Source organism: Cupressus sempervirens, chromosome 6 (assembly GCF_028749045.1).
Source record: "Cupressus sempervirens isolate cs-2001-9-10 chromosome 6, ASM2874904v1, whole genome shotgun sequence".
In the NCBI taxonomy this organism is placed as follows: domain Eukaryota; kingdom Viridiplantae; phylum Streptophyta; class Pinopsida; order Cupressales; family Cupressaceae; genus Cupressus; species Cupressus sempervirens.
Genome location: NC_143123.1, coordinates 139,160,248 through 139,176,763, shown reverse-complemented (window position 1 = coordinate 139,176,763; position 16,516 = coordinate 139,160,248). Strand labels below are relative to the sequence as shown.

The 16,516-nt window shown below is 32.3% G+C and overlaps 1 long non-coding RNA gene across 1 annotated transcript in view; it reads right to left on the bottom strand.

Moving 5' to 3' along the window:
- The window catches only part of LOC149551619 (uncharacterized), a 69,331-nt gene extending 65,355 nt beyond the window's left edge, over positions 1 to 3,976 (bottom strand). The window contains exon 1 of the long non-coding RNA XR_016352780.1: positions 3,399 to 3,976. This is a non-coding gene — a long non-coding RNA (uncharacterized LOC149551619). The remainder of the gene's footprint in view (positions 1 to 3,398) is intronic.
- Between the last annotated feature and the right edge of the window lie 12,540 nt (positions 3,977 to 16,516).

Sequence of the window (16,516 nt, the reverse complement as noted above, 5' to 3'; positions counted from 1 at the left end):
TCACTTGTAAATCTTTTAATCAAGGTGACATTCTAATGGAATGTTTTAAAGCCCTCTAACCAGGCCACTTCTAATAAGGTGATTAAATTCTTTAACAAGATCACATTTAACAATGTGTTTTGTAACCTTTAATAGGGTTGGCTCCTCACAGAGCTCACTTCAAAAGAGTGAAAAATTGGTTGCATGTTGCTTGTGGTTTTTTCCAAATTGGGTTTCCACGTTAAATCCCGGTGTCATACTAGTGTGGATGTTATCTGAGATGTTTACTGTTAATGTTTTACCTTCTGCAAAGTTTATTAGTATTAGGACAGTGGACAACAAGTTTTATGTTGTTGATTATTTGCTATAGAGACCAAGTTACTTCATAATTAGATCTGAAGTATTTGAAGTGATTAAAAGTTGAATTGGTACATCTGGACCTGAGGACAACCAATTCAACCCACCCCCCCCCCCAAGTTATTCTAAATCATTCTAACAATTTATTTATTTTGTAAAGGTATTAGAAAATTTATTGTCAAGTCACAAGTGTATTAAGAAAGATACAAATATATAGTATTATGTGTATCTTAAAGGCTATTGAAATAGAAATCCAAAGTAGTTCACGAAAAGGTCGTAAGTATCGACCATTCAATTAAAACCTTTGAACATAAGTGTGTATTTTCATTTAACAAATGTACTTTTGATGTTGCAGGGTTGATGGCTTTAATGAATGTGCCAACATGTCGATGTGGTGTTGGCCCATGTTTGTTAAAGACCTCGAACACAAACAAATCCTGGGCATAAATTTTGGTGTTGTCCGAATAGGAAAAAGTTTGTTAATACAATTAATTTTGTTAACATTTAGCATAATGAATAATTAATTATTATACTAAGAAATAATGAAAATTTACTATTGTAAGGACATGATGAGTGTGGATTCTTTTGTTGGGCTAGTGATGCACAAACAACAAGTACAGTGCTTGATGAAGAAAAAGAGTGCAACTATTACAAGTCTCAAAAGGCTGAAATTTACTTTTTACGATGTCTTCTTTACCCTTTAATTGCACTTATTTGTTGGGAATATATGCGAAAAAGCGCATAGCTAGAATTTGTGTAAGAATTTTTATAAAATGACAAAAAGACTAATATCAGATTTGATATCTTTTATAAACTTTCATAGAATTATCTTTACAAATAAATCTTGTCTTTAGTCTTCTAATTAAAACTATGTTGAAATATGACCTTGACTTATTTGTATTTTTTATTTTCTTCAATATATTTAAAAATAAAATGAATTTAGTTTTGATATTTTGTTTAAAACTATACTTATATTTAACATTTAATTATAATATTATTTAAAATCAAATTATTAAAATGTAATCAAAATTTTAGAAAATGCTATCAAATGTTTATAATTTAAAATATTAATTTTTTATTTCTTTAACAAAAAACTTATATATTTAAGCAGTTATAAACAATATTGAATACAATTTTAAAATAATTTGATTTAATTTCAATGGTTGTGGTATACCTTTCACTAATAAAGTTGATTAAAAAAAGAAAGAGGATACTTAAAATTATTTGGCCTTTTAAAAAATTAATGAACAAAATGGTTTTTTATAAATAAAAAAGCTTTTTTATTTAAAATATTATCAAACTTTAAAAAAAATTATTAAGATTAAAAAAAATCCTATTCCAATTCCTATTTTAATTGTTGTAATCAAATATAGAATATGCATCTTTTGACTCGTCTTCGAGGACAACCAAACAGGTCCAAATGATATTCCAGAATTTATTTTACGAATGCGTGAATTCCAGAATTGAACTTATTCCAGCATCATTGAATGCCGCATTCAGCAATTCTTGCAACCAAACGAGCCCTAAGTAAATGTGATTGAGAATGGGAAAAACTTTCAATGGCTGTAGCAGGAATGAAAATTGTGATCTTTGGCATCTGTTTACTGTTACTTGACATGTCCTCCTTTACAGCTCCTATAATATAATAATTGTCACAAATTGGATAGCCACAATCCCTTTTGATCATAACAAGTAGATAAACATTCAACACCTGTGAAATTCCCAAAGAGGCTCTTCAAATCTTCTCACTTGTTCTTCAAGATAGGTGAGTATAATATTGACACCAAAAATCACACTCTATTGATGTTGATCTGTGTGAAATGAATATGACTCAGAGGTTTGATACTGTAATCAAATATTGCCATTTTCTTTTCCTGCGCCTTTTCTGTGTTTTTTGCTTCTAACATCTGCTTTCTCTCATCCACATAATTTATTGTAGTCCTCTGTTTCTATTCTTCTTCTTTTTTGTTTTTTTGGGTCCACAAATTCTGTGGATGGGTTTCAAATATTAAGGGTAACTGCTTTAGTATAATAGTTCTTTCATTAATTGACAGATGAAGCTTTAAGATTCGAGAAATGAATACAGAAAGAGTTATTTAGGAGTATAATTTCATTAATTTTAGTTGTTTACGAGTATGATTTTACACTGGCAAAATCTCAACATTTGAAGGTCATGTTGCCACAGTCATCTGTGGGGTATGGACATGCGGACTAAGATGGCAATTCAGATCAGGGGATAGGAAAAAATGAATATGGTATAACTTTATTATATTTAATATGGTCACCTGCTAATGTGGGGAGGAGAGAGATAACGCCCTTATACTAGTGTTTCCTTGGGATGATTGTGGAGGCCGAGGCTCTTACTTAGTGATACAATGCCCAACAGTATGCTGATCGAAGGTCCCCAGATTGATGAGTCATTTCTAGTCCATGGTTACAAGAAGTCAGCAACAAATGAAATGTAAAAAATAAAATACTTTTAACTTATATGATTTCTGCAAAGTTTAGGTATGGTCCATTTTCTTGTGTCACATTGGAGTTCTATTTAACTGCTCTTGCTCGTGTTGGGATTTGTTTTAGAGACAAAGCGCTGTCTATTTGGTATAGTGAACGTGAACAAATTCTGGTCAATTCGGTTCTGCCTAGTGGGTACTACTAGTATTCTTCTCATTTTGAAGATTGTATAGATTAAAAAAAAGGGCTTCAAATGATGGCTAGAAAAGGACTTGGGGTATATTTGATACCAGAGGTCACATCCAAAGTGCCCTGTGTACTGGTATGGCAGAGCAATTGCTTGATGATTAGCAGGGCTCAAGCTTCATTGGGAGTTTCCTTATCCATAAACGACTACGCTGAATAATTACTGATGATCATTCAAGTATCCTCCCAAAATGAAGAATATTGTAAAAGAACAGAACTACAGATCATATTGAACAGAAAATCCAAATTGTTAAACCTCTGTATTTCAGAAACACTGTGCTATATACTATATTGAACAAAGTACAAGAAAACATGTATGCACACGAAAGAAACGTTCAATGCGGAAAACCCACTAGTAATACCTTTGAAAATCCGTAAGGTTTACCCAGGCTTTCCTGGTCTTCCATTGATCATAATATGCTCGTCCCCAACGAGCATTTGTTGTAACATGCTATGCTCCCATTGATCGCAGGCTGATGATTCGCAGTCCTGACAGGTATTTGGTCTTGTGCGTGTTAAAGTCACTGAAAGGTACCCTTACGGTCATCTCCCCAAACTGACTACACTGATCGTCATAGGTTCCGTTTGGGATAATAACCTGTTGGCAAATAATCTGCACGCAATGTACCATCTGAGAGTGGTTGTGGTTACTGTTGAATACATAGAATTGAAATAGAAGTTAATGAGGGTAAGGACTACGAAGTATTGCTTCGAACTGGATATGGAACTGTTGTTAGTTTGCTGGAGCGCTTTGGATATCAAAAATTAAAACTGGGGCTTAAGTTTAAAACAATTACAGTGCGATTCCTCATTTACAGAGAAACGCTGCTCTGATTTCTAAAACTGATCCTTAATCGAGTTTGGCATTGTTGTTGTATGTTTCTTGAACAGAGCTCTGAGGGCTTTGATTATCAGACTTCAGCCGGAGAGACGAGTTAACCAAAATTATATTGGGTGATCGTGTGGGTCCCATAGACTACTTTACCTTCATTATAATCTATCATATCATATCATTGAATTCGAAGGTGAACTAATTTTCTTTGAGTTATTTGTCTCTCTCCATAGTGGGCACTAATTAGGACATGGTCCAAGTTGCTCAACGCAGGAATATATTTAAATCAAAAAGCACACATCAAAAGATAGAAGAATTAAGATGTGTTTATACATCAAGAGATGGAAGAAATAAAATGTGTCTACTTTTTTTAGTTATTCTCATTAAGGGAGTAGGAGACCGGTGTTTCCAAACCATTTCAAACATTAAATTGTTTTTTTGGAAATCCTGTAAAAAAAAATTAGTCTCATTGTCTTTGAAATCTTGGTACTTATAAATTTTCGTATTAAACTGAATTTTTAAGTTGTTTTTTTATTGGTTATTAACATTTTTTTATATGTAGTCTTTACCTTTTTTTTCAAATATTTGACAAAAAATGTGGTTGGCAATTTTAACACTACGTACTATTGGTTTTTAGCTAGGTGGCATTGTGCAAAATGATTCATGTGTATCTTCAGAGGCCTACGAGTCTACTAGCTTGTACGTCTTAATATTTCTCTATTTTTTTTAGTTGTTTCTTTATGGGATAGATAGGAGAATAAACATCAAACATGATTATTGTGGTCTACATTTCTATATGACATCTTAGTGTTCTAGTTTTTACATTATAGATTTACAAAGCCTAAAGCTTCTTTTGTTTTTCCACTGGATAGGAGTTCTATCGGTTTCTTCATGCTTTCAAGCTATAGTGATCTAATTATCTCAAGCTACAAGCTTGAGATTTGCACTTTAATAGATGTTCAAGAGCAATACTCAACCAAAATGTTGAATAGGTCTGCTTTCAATATTTCCTTTAATCCTTTTTTTCCTCCTTATTTCACTTTATAGTGATGGTTGGTTTTTTAGTCTCTCTCATTGAGGTAGTAGGAGACTATCATTTCAAACATTAAATTGTTCTTTGGAAATCATGAAAAAAAGAAATTAGCCTTACAATCTTAGAAATTTTCATATTAAAGTGAATTTCAAAGTATTTTATTTTATTTTTTATTAGTACTAACATTTTTCTATGTAATCTTTACTTTTTCTTTATTCAAATAGATGTTCAAATACTTCACAGAAAATGTGCTCGGCAATTTTAACACTATGTACGTGTCAGTTTGTAGCTAGGCGACATTGTGCAGAATTCACATGTATCTTTGGTAGCCCACAAATCTACTAACTTGAAGGTCCTAATATTTCTCTACATTTTTTTTAGTTGTTTCCTTATGGAATAGATAGGAGAATAAGCATCAAACACATTTATTGTGGTCTACATTTCTTTTTGGCATCTTAGTGTTCTAGTTTTTACATTATAGATTTGCAAAGCCTAAAGCTTCTTTTGTTTTTTGAGGAGACTGGATATGAGGTCTATCAGTTTCTTCATGCTTTCAAGCTACAATGGTCTAATTATTTCAAGCTAAAAGCTTGAGATTTGTAATCTAATGGATGTTCAAGAGCAGTACTCAACCAATATGTTGAATAGGTTTTCTTTCAATATTTTCTTTATCCTTTTTTCCTTCTTATTTCACTTTATAGTAATGGTTTATTTTCTAATTTGGGTAGGTGTGGTCAAATCTAGATATTAAATTTGTTTGTTGGTATGTTGTGGGTTATCTAAGCTAGTTCTTTTATCCATTTTAGCTTTGAGTAGTTTCTTAGTCTCTACCTCTTAGCAAAAAACTTAAGTTTTCACTGATCATTTGGACATTATTAATTTTAAGAAACATGCAATCTCCAGTAACCTAAGATCTTCAGCAATATTCTAGTTAAATAAAATTTCCCACACACAATTGTTTTTCTTCTATTGGCTATTTGGATTTTTGCTAGTGGTGTTTTTTATTTTCATTGAAAAATATTGTGATAATTTCTAGCAGTGAAATGTGGCATTTTGTGTTTCATATATGTGTTTATTTCCTTATTTCCATAATTTGCATGCATGGAATCATTACATAAGGCATTGTTCATGGAAATGGAAGAGTAGGTGTGCAGGTGACATTTTAAGAAAAGAAAATGTGATTGTCTACATATCTGTATCTTAAATGTGTTACTCCTAATTACATTAATGTTGCCATTAGTGAGAAGTTGTGTCATGGTTGATTGAAGATCCAAGTCGATAAGTGTGAGAGAAACCAAGTAGTATTGGTCAGTAAAGCAAGTCAGTACAATGAGAAGATCAGTCAATGAATACTAGACAAGATAGGTCGGTAAAAAAAGTTGGTCGGTACATAGGAAAGCACATGTTCATTTTACCAAGCAGATGAATCAAGGCAACTAAAAAACACATAATGAACCTAAATTATTTTGAATCTACAAAATTTTGAGTAAGTGGAATCTATTAAGCAAGAAAATGTAATAGAAAGATCGAAGAAAAAGTTAGGTGATATTTATTAGGAATGAAATAAGATTGTGTATGATTTCAATGTAAGGATTGAATAGATGATATTAAAGCATATTTTTCTTGGAAGATGAAGATGAATCTAGATCATATATCCAATCTACAAGTGTTTTAGAAAGATCTAAATCCTAATCAAGTTAAGTACTAAAGAAGCTACAAAGTGATATATAAGTATTGAGCAAGAAGAGATCAAAGAAGAGAGAACAATGGAGTTGATAATTTGAAGAAATTGTATTGTTAAAGGAATACATAAGTGGAACATTGCTACCAAGTAATGAAAGTAAATAAATTTGTGAATTCAAATAGTGAAAGAAGAAGAAACAACACAAAGCATAGAGGATTTGATCAAGCCTACAGGTAGATGCACTACACTAGATCATTTATTAAAGGAATACATTTTACTTATTGTATTCTTAAATCCCAAAGTGTGGGCAAGCCTTGACCAACTTTTATTTTGTAAATCTTTTAATCAAGTACACACATAATGAGTGTTGTGAAATCCTTTTACAAGGTGGACTTTAAGAGGTCTCTATAAGTACTTGAAATATAGTGTTGATTACTCCCAATAGGGTACATCACCAAAAGTGACACTTTTGTATGTTCTAATTGAGCAACCTTTATGTTATAGTAGTGAGGATTGTGGATTTCATCCCCACCACAGTTTCCCCCTCTAACCAAGGGTTCTATGAGACCAAAATATTGTTTCAAATTTTATGGTGTATATCATGGTTTTGGTCATAGAAAAGTTAACTATAAGAAGCCTAAATTTGATAATAATAATAGCAATAGTAGAATGTTTAGAGGTACTAACCCTACAAGAAGAAGGTCTAATGAAGAAAATAATGGAATGAGAAGTAACATTATGCTACAAGTGCAGCAACTTTGGACATATTTCCAGATATTGCAGAGCACCTGTTAACCAACCTAGACCTAGATTTGGAAATAATGCACTAGTATGTCAGCTATGTAACAAATTTGCTCATATAGCAAGATTATGTAGAATGCACATGAGGAATCCAAACTTCAGAGGGAATATGAACAAAAATGTCAAAAGAAATGATAGCACCGGTGGTAGCCAAAAAGACAATATAAGAGAGCATATAGAAAAATTTTAAGAAGTATTTTTCAAAGTCAATGATCCATCTAGTTCACATGTGGTATTGGAAGAACAGTCAAATGAAGCAACTAAAGGCAGATTAAAATCAATTGTAGTGATTGATTCATCCTACTTAAATTGAGTACTTTTACAAAGGAATTAACATCAAAAAGGTAGAAAACATGTTAGAGGAAGAGTTAAGGCATGTGTAGCTAGTATGAGGTAGAATATGATGCATAGAAGCTATGGTTAAGTGAGCAGACGGTTTGGAGATGTTATGTGGGTACACGAAAGATAACAAATCTCCTAGTAATCTGGAATAGCTTTTTATGTTTGTGTACTTGTCCAGTTGATGGAGTAGATAAATAGAAAGGATTTAAGAATCAGAATTGAGATTTTGAGTATCATTTTAACATGCAAAGAGTTAAGTAGAAAATTAATAATGACCCAAAGGCTATCAAGGTAGTGTTGAAGTGAATTCACCTGTAAACCTTGTTTTTGCAAAACTAAGGTATTTAACAGATTTTGAAAGTTAAAATTGTGAATTTGAGCTTAGTATTTGTAGTAGAAATGGATATGTCTTTAATTCACAATTTTGAGGATGAGGGTAAACCTAAGATGAATATTAACGCCATTAAATCCTTAGAAGACGGTCTCTCGTAGCAATTTTGATAATTTTGGACATAGTTTTCTATTTAGAGAACATTGGAAACTATGTTAAGAGAAAGTTTGAATCTATGGGAGAAGAAAATATATCTAAGGAATTTGATTTCATTTATAATCAAGACACAAGTTTCAAATTTGGTTATCAACATCTAGAGCAAAATGACTTGATTAAGTGCTTGTTTTCTCATGAATTTGACAATGAAGATTTGGTAAAAATAATATTGAGTAGAATTCACTATGGACAATTATGATTAGGAGAAAAATGTGATAGATATATCAAAAAACCTTATTCATAAAGTGATCATTCTATGTAATGAAGGTCCAATACCTGTCAATGAGAAGAATGTGAAGAAACTTGTAATGAAAACACTAAGTCTGAATATAATGGAAGATACATTGTTATAAGAAAGATTAAACAACATTATATAAGATTCATATGCATAATCATGGCATCAAATATGTGTTCTAGTTCAAGAGAAGATGATATGGCAGAAAGCTTTATCCATGCAGACTACAAGATGTGTGTTGAGAAAGTAAAGGTAAATATGTTTGAGATACTCAAAGCGCAGTTAGTGGAGAATCTGGAAAGGATAAAGAAGGTGAGAAAGAGTCAATTTAGATTAAAGTCATTGATAACTTATATGATTTTCCACCTAATTATAAGATTTACATTTGTGTATGTAACCAAGCTATTAGGCAATGATAAGTGTACCATGGAAAAGGTATCTAACTTATGTAGGAGTTACCATATTGATAAGATAAAAAAGTAGTGTAGATCTAATTAATAAAACATTCCAAAGTGAGATGAAATAGAGGTATCAAATTCAACCATCAGTAGTAAGTAAATTCAAGGATGATATATGTTTTATGGTTGATATTGACTTTACCTACATAGAAGCAGTAGCACTCATAATGACATATGTTGAGCCCCTTGGATATGAAGTTTTTGAAGAACAAGTTTAAGGATGTGTAGAAGTATTTCTTAAGTCAGCTAGAAATGAAGAGTTTAACAAATTTGGAAATTTTGAGGAGATAATGCAGATGACTTATCGAGCTCAGCTTGAGAAGTTAGCCAAGAAAAAGGTTGAGGCCACCATGAAGAAGATCATGGAAGAATCACTAATGACCCTAGAAGAAGCATCAATTGTGGGATAGATAGTGGCAGGAATGAAGGAAAGTGGACAAGAAGGAATCATGTTTGTAGCTCCACTTGCAACAATAGGACCTTTCCAACAAACCCCTTGACATAAGGCATATCAAATTGTTGAACATTAAGTGACAACATTAGCTATAGCATATGCAGTTGTGGCACAAGATCAACCTAAGAGAGCACCCACAATTCTATCAATGAAATCTAGTGAGGAAGAAGAAGAAGTGAGCATTGTGGAAGTCAAGAGGAATCTACTAGATTGATAGAGATTAAGCAAGAAATAACAGAGAGTCATAGGTAGAAAAGAGTAAAGCATATGGTAGTCAGGACAAGAAAGAGACAAAAGATTTTAATGACCTATGAAGGAAAGAAGATATAAGGTTAGGTAGAGTCACCTAAGAAGACAAATGAAACAAAACAAGAGAAAAGCAAGTCTGAAAGTACGACCAGAGAGAGAAAACCTTGGAAGCCTAAGGTAGAAAAGTTGAATAGTACAATAACTAATGAAGGTAATTTTGTTCAATTGAATAAATTCTATGACTTATATAGTAATATGGACAAACTTCAGCTAGAAAATACAACAATAAGGTATATGATTCTTAACAAGAAGAATTTTGAGGACATAAAGGGATAGATCCACAATGAATTGTACGAAAGGTTAGTGAATACAAAGAAGAGAGTGTAGGAAGAGGATAAAAAAATTAGAGAAAATATGATCAGGAAGCTATGTGTAGTGGAAAGTGAGGAACACTTGAAGAGAGTCTTGAACCTTACTTAAGGAACAAGACAAGGGAATTTTTGATTATGGGAGGTAACTATGAGGAGATAAGAGAAGAAACTCAAGAAGCCATAGCAGAGATGATGAAGAATCTCAAACTCTCCAACCTTCAAAGGACAACAGTACCTAAAACATCAATAACTCCATAGGTAACAATGTAGATACAATGCAAACAGATAGCACTAATGTCATAATTGATACAACAGAGGATCCTTTTAAGGATTATGGAGAAAATGTTGACAATTTGATAAGTTATGTGAGGTCAGAAGATGAGAACGAAGGAGAAGAGGAGAAAGAAGAAAAATAAAAGGAAAAGAAACAAGAAAGAATAAGATTACTAGAAAAAAAGAAAAACAAGTTAGAGGAAGATAGAAAGAAAAATAAAGAGGCAAAAAAGAAGACAAAAAAAGAGAAAAAGAAGTTGGAAGAAGATAAGAGGAAATAAGAAGAGGAAAAAAAGAGGAAGGAAGAAGAAGAAAAGAAGAAAAGGAAGAGGAGGAGAAGAAAAAGGAAGAGGAAGCAAAGCAAAAAAGGACAAGTGAACCTAGTTCCTCACTTGAGTCTACATTTGTAGTTCTGTTAGGAAACAAGTTAGATGATGGTGATCAAGTTGAATTGATCTCATTGCTCATAAAGTTGTTTGAGAAGAACAAAAAGGTGAAGATTTTACATAGCTCTTTGATAGAAATAATAGAGAAGTTGCAAAGCATAATATTTGAGAACATTACTAAAATTGAGGCCACATGACAACCAAAAGGAAGTGATCAAAGTGTTTGACATTGTATTCATGCACTTATAAAAAGTGGCAACCATCAAAGCTCAAACCTCACATGACGCATAAATGTTCAGGAAAGTCTATGAAAATATTAAGGGAGATTTGAAGACTCTTGATGAAAAGATCAAGGAGTTGAGACAATGTTTGACAAAAGAAAAAACTATGTATAGGAAGTGTGTCCTAGCACACATTTATTAGAGATATTTTAGATGAGCTAAGCATTAAGCTAAAAGAATTAGAGGCACTTATGAATGAAGTGCAAAACCCCCTTGTTCAAATTGTAGATATGGAAAGAAGAATATGATAAAACAATGATGAAATTAGACTTTTGGAGCTACAAAAGGAGATGATACTGAAGAGATTTTCATTGTTAAGCGAATGCCTTACCTTGAAAATTGATCTTGTACAGAGATGATTCCAAAAGAATGCATGTTAGTTAAGGCATCTTATGAGAAGTTCACATATACAAATTCGGAAGTAGTAGAGATTGATTTATATGCTTTGTACATAGTTCTCAACATTTTAGATGAAGTGAAAGATAAATAGGATATGGAGTTTGTTATTTTAAAGACAAACTATGTTGTTTGTATCTCAAGAATATCTACTTAGCATCTATGAAGACAATACAATTTTGACATGTATATGGTTCTTTTTTATACCTTGGTGATTGATGTCAATGGGGGAGAAATAAGGAAAACTATATGTTTATATATAAGTACGAGGGAGAAGTATAGAAATTTTAATGAGAATTAGAAGCATAAGCAACGGGTGAGTTATAATGTAACTAGGAGATATAAGGAAAATATGGTATATGTAATGATCTACAAATTTAAAGTTTAGACATTTTGTAAAGGCCACAAGTTTTGTAAATTTTGAAGTTTTGAGAAGTCTTATTTTGGGACTTAGCCAATTTTCCCATATGTTTCCATCAATGCTAAAGGAGGAGATTGTTGACAATTTTTCTAGGTCAAAAAATTTTATGTTGTCATTTATGTCAACATATCAGTCACATGAACTGAGCAAAGCATGAAGATGAAGTTATGGTGGTTAGACTTAGAAGATTGTCTAAGTGTTATACAATTTATTTGGATGAATAGATAGAGTTTTGATTGGCGAGCTTCATGGCATATTATGAGCATGTGCATAGTTAGGTTCATCTACTTGAGATAGTGATGATGATGTGTGCAAGTTTTTAGGTTCGTACGATCAGTACGAACAAAGTTATGATGGATTTACTAGGTATAACAGTGTACATATAGAACATGGCATGATAAGGAAATGAGTATTTTAGGTTAAGGAATTATTTTGTTTACAAAATAATTACTTAAATAATTAGGGAGGACATCCTAGATTTAACCCTAAATGGGAAAAATTAAAGTTTGTGATGCAAATTTTAATGTATGATCAAAGGAATGAGAATTTTGATAAAGTTTTGTAGAGCAGCAAAGGTAATATCAAATATTGAAGATATCATCAACAATATAGAGGTTTTTGTATCTATCTCTTTATATTGAAGAACTTTATTGTATATTGCATGTGTTGGGTAGTGGGCTCATCTTGCATACATTTGTAATTATATATAACAACTCCTAATAGGGTTGAGGCTTCTAACAAGGACCGAGACACTATACGGATATAATAGACTCCTAATAGGATCAATATCTTTAATCAAATTCTTTTGATTAGTGGATCATTTTGTGGGTACCATCCCCACCAGGGTTTTCCCTTGGCCAGAATTTCTCTAGTTAATTTTTTTTAAGAATGTTTAGAATAACTATGAGGGGGGCTAAATTAGTTATCCAAGGTCCAAATGTACTAATTGAACAAATAAACACTTAAAAAAATTCAAATCTTAACATTCAATAATTCAGCCTCTACAATCAACTTTCAATAACATCAACTAGCATTTCACCATCCTAAATATAACATACTTGTAGAATGTAAACATTAATCAATAAATCATCACATATAACATCCACACAAGTTTGACACAAGGATTTAACATGGAAACTCAATTTGGGAAAAACTACTAGTAACATGTCACCAACTTTTCACTCTTCTGAAGTGAGCTCTGTTAGGAGCCAACCCTCTTAAAGGTTACAAAACACACTGTTAAATGTGACCTTGTTAAAGGATTTGATCACCCTGTTAGGAGTAGCCTTGTTAGAGGAATTTAGAACATTCCATTAAAATGCCACCTTGATTAAAGGATTTACACATGATTATTAGGTCAACCTTGATTAAAGGATTTGCAAATACTAATACAATGGTTAGAAAGTAACAACAGGTTTTGACCTATCAAGTACAACTCACTTTTCATATAGAGATCATAGTTTAGATCATAAGTTGTTTTACTGTTTTTCCCTTATTGTCATCTTAGTCTTTGATTTGCTTGGAAACCCTTCAAAAAATCATTCTTCTCCTCTACTTAACTCTTCTGGTCCTTCTTCTTAAATTCACTATTCAACAATATCAACAACTACTCCAACCTTCAACCATTAACCATTATGAAAGTTAGCCCTTGTACCTCCTTAAATAGGTAATTTTGTTATTTTTCCTCTTAAACACCACTATAGATCTTAGGTTTAGGTTAGATTCATCAAATCGTTCCTTCATTTCATCTCTTCTTTCTATTCTAGAAACTTCTCCATGAATCCTTGCATAGAAATGCACAAACATGGTTTCCCTTAATTTAAATTTTCTAGGTCATCCATCCTTATCTTCAACACGCTTCCCATATCCCAAGAAATCAACTCTATCAGCTAGAAATTATGATTTCTCATAAACTGTCAAAATGTTGTTCCTCGACCAACACTATGTTCTAACACTTATTCATCACTGGATTACTCAGTCACTACTAAATTTCTTACTCGGCACATATACTATCACTCGGTCAATATTGATGCTCAGTAAACATTAATTCTACTAAGAACTTACTATGGCTCAGTTGACACTAGCATCACTTGACATATACTTCAATTTCTTAATCTTTTGTTATGTTGCTCGGTCAAGCCTATGCCTTTGGTCTATCTTTGATCACTTCTTCAAGGCTTTAGTGTAATTTACTTCTCTACTTGCAACACGATTTTAAACAATCAATTTATCTTATCAAAGTGTAACTAATCAAGTGTCCATTTGTAGTTTCCTCTTCATAACTCAAACTATCCTCTAAATACTTTTGTTATTAACAACTTCTCAAATCCTCTTCATCAGTCAAATAGATATGATACTTAGATCAAATAGAAAATTGTCTCACCAATAAGGTTTGACATTAATGCCAACATAAAAATTGTTCCAATTGTAGTTTCCAAGAATCTCCCTCTTTCATATTGATGACAACACCTCTAGTTACCATGCAATTCAAAACATGTTCTATCTTGAGAAACTCCCTATTTATAGAGTATTAGATCTCCATTAATATCCTTAGTTTCATTTTTCTTCACATCTCTATGTTCAACAATCTTCTTCTTTAGTTTCATTCTAATTTTCATCCATGCAACTTTGATATGCAACACATAAGCTCCCTCTATCACATTAGATCATGAAATCAATTAGATTCTTTTGTATTGCTGACAACACCTTTGATGCTTCAATTTGTCTCTCTTAGTAATTTCTCTCTCTCTCTCTCTCTCTCTCTCTCTCTCTCTCTCTCTCTCTCTCTCTCTCTCTCTCTCTCTCTCTCTCTACAAAAATATCTCCCTCTTGCAAGGGTAAATTTCATTATCTCCCTCTTTGACAACTATGTCAAAGACATTTCAACTCATGCATCTTTTCCATATAGATATCTTCAAATTAGTTCTAAATTCTTCAACTATCATCTTTGTATGACTGAGTCAACATTATGTTTATCTTCCTCAATACTACCTTAGGCAACTCCTAAAGTAGGACTATCTATATCAAATATTTGTAAGATATTTTGATCAACACATTTGATGTAGAGCACCATCTTTTCTTAAGAAGCTTTGTCAAGGGGTGTCACCCCTAGTTTACCTCTTAGATATTCATGAGCATCTTTAGGTAAAGCTTTAGTGAATATCTTAGTTATTTTATCTTTAGTGTTCACATACTCCAATTTAACTTCTTTGTCTTGAACTAGCTCTCTCAAGTGATGATACTTGATAGCAATATGTTTTGTCTTTGTGTGCATTACAAGATTATTTGATATGTTAATAGCACTAGTGTTATCACAATAGATAACAACTAGGTCAGTAATTTCTTTCTTCATACCTTTCAATAATTGCTTGATCAACATGACATTTGAACAATTAACTATTGTTGCCACATACTTAGCTTTAATTGTTGATTGAGAAATGCAGTTCTGCTTCTTGCTTGTCCACGAAATTAGTCTCTTTCCTAGAAAGAATGCACCACCACTTTTGCTCTTTTCGTCATCAACATTTCCTACCTAGTTAGAACCAGTAAATACCTTCAGTTCAAACTTATCATTTTTCTTGTAATGCAATCCATAGTCCTTTGATCCTTTCAGATATCCCAGTCTCCTTTTCACTGCCATCATGTGGTTCACCTTAGGACTTGCAAAAAATCTTGCAACTATCCCAACTACTAATGCAATATCCGGTATGTTGTGACCAACATATCGTAGTTTTCCAATCATTGATCTATATAATGTCTAGCTCACATTAGTAGAATCATCATTCTTCAATAACTTATGTCTAGTAGACATAGTTGTACTAACTGGTCTTGAATCTTCCATTCCAAAAGTTTTAAGTATCTCCTTGATATATTTGGATTGAGTAATAAAGATACATTGCTTCATTTGATATACTTGTAAACCAACAAAGAATTTGATCTCACCAAACATTAACATGTCAAATTTCTTCTTCATGTCATCAACAAATGATTTTCATAATGCTTCCTTGCATCCAAATATGACTTCATCAACAAAAATTGCAGACAATAATATATCATTGTTCTTGGTAGTCTTCAAGTAGAGATTGTTGTTATTATTTATTCTTGCAAAACCAATCTTCACCAAATAATCATGTAGTCTTTCATACCATGCTCTAGGGGCTTGTTTCAAATCATATAGAGCCTTATGCAGCTTGCACACCATATTCTTCTTGCCAGGGTCAACAAATCCTTCAAGCTTCTCTATATACACTTCTTCTTCAAATATCTCATTCAGAAATGGAGACTTGACATCCATTTGATATACCTTAAATCCTTAATAAGGAAAATATGCAAGTAGTGTTCTTACTCATTCTAGTCTTGCTACATGGGAAAATGTTTCCTCATAGTCAAAACCTTCTTCTTGTGCATATTCTTTGCACACCAGTCTAGCCTTGTTCCTTGTGACTTCACCTTTTTCATTTAGCTTGTTCCTGAATACCAACTTTGTTCCAATAACATTTTTATCTTTAGGTTTGGGTACCAGTGTCCATGTTTTGTTCTTTTCAATCTAATCAATTTCTTCATTCATTACTTGTATCAAATCTTCATTTTCCAAAGCATCTTTCACAGATTTGGGCCCAAACTCATAAAGTAAGCATGTTTCATTTCTGAGTTTTTTTTCTTGTCATAACACCATATTCTTTATCTCCAATATTTTTTTAGGTGCATGATTTATTCT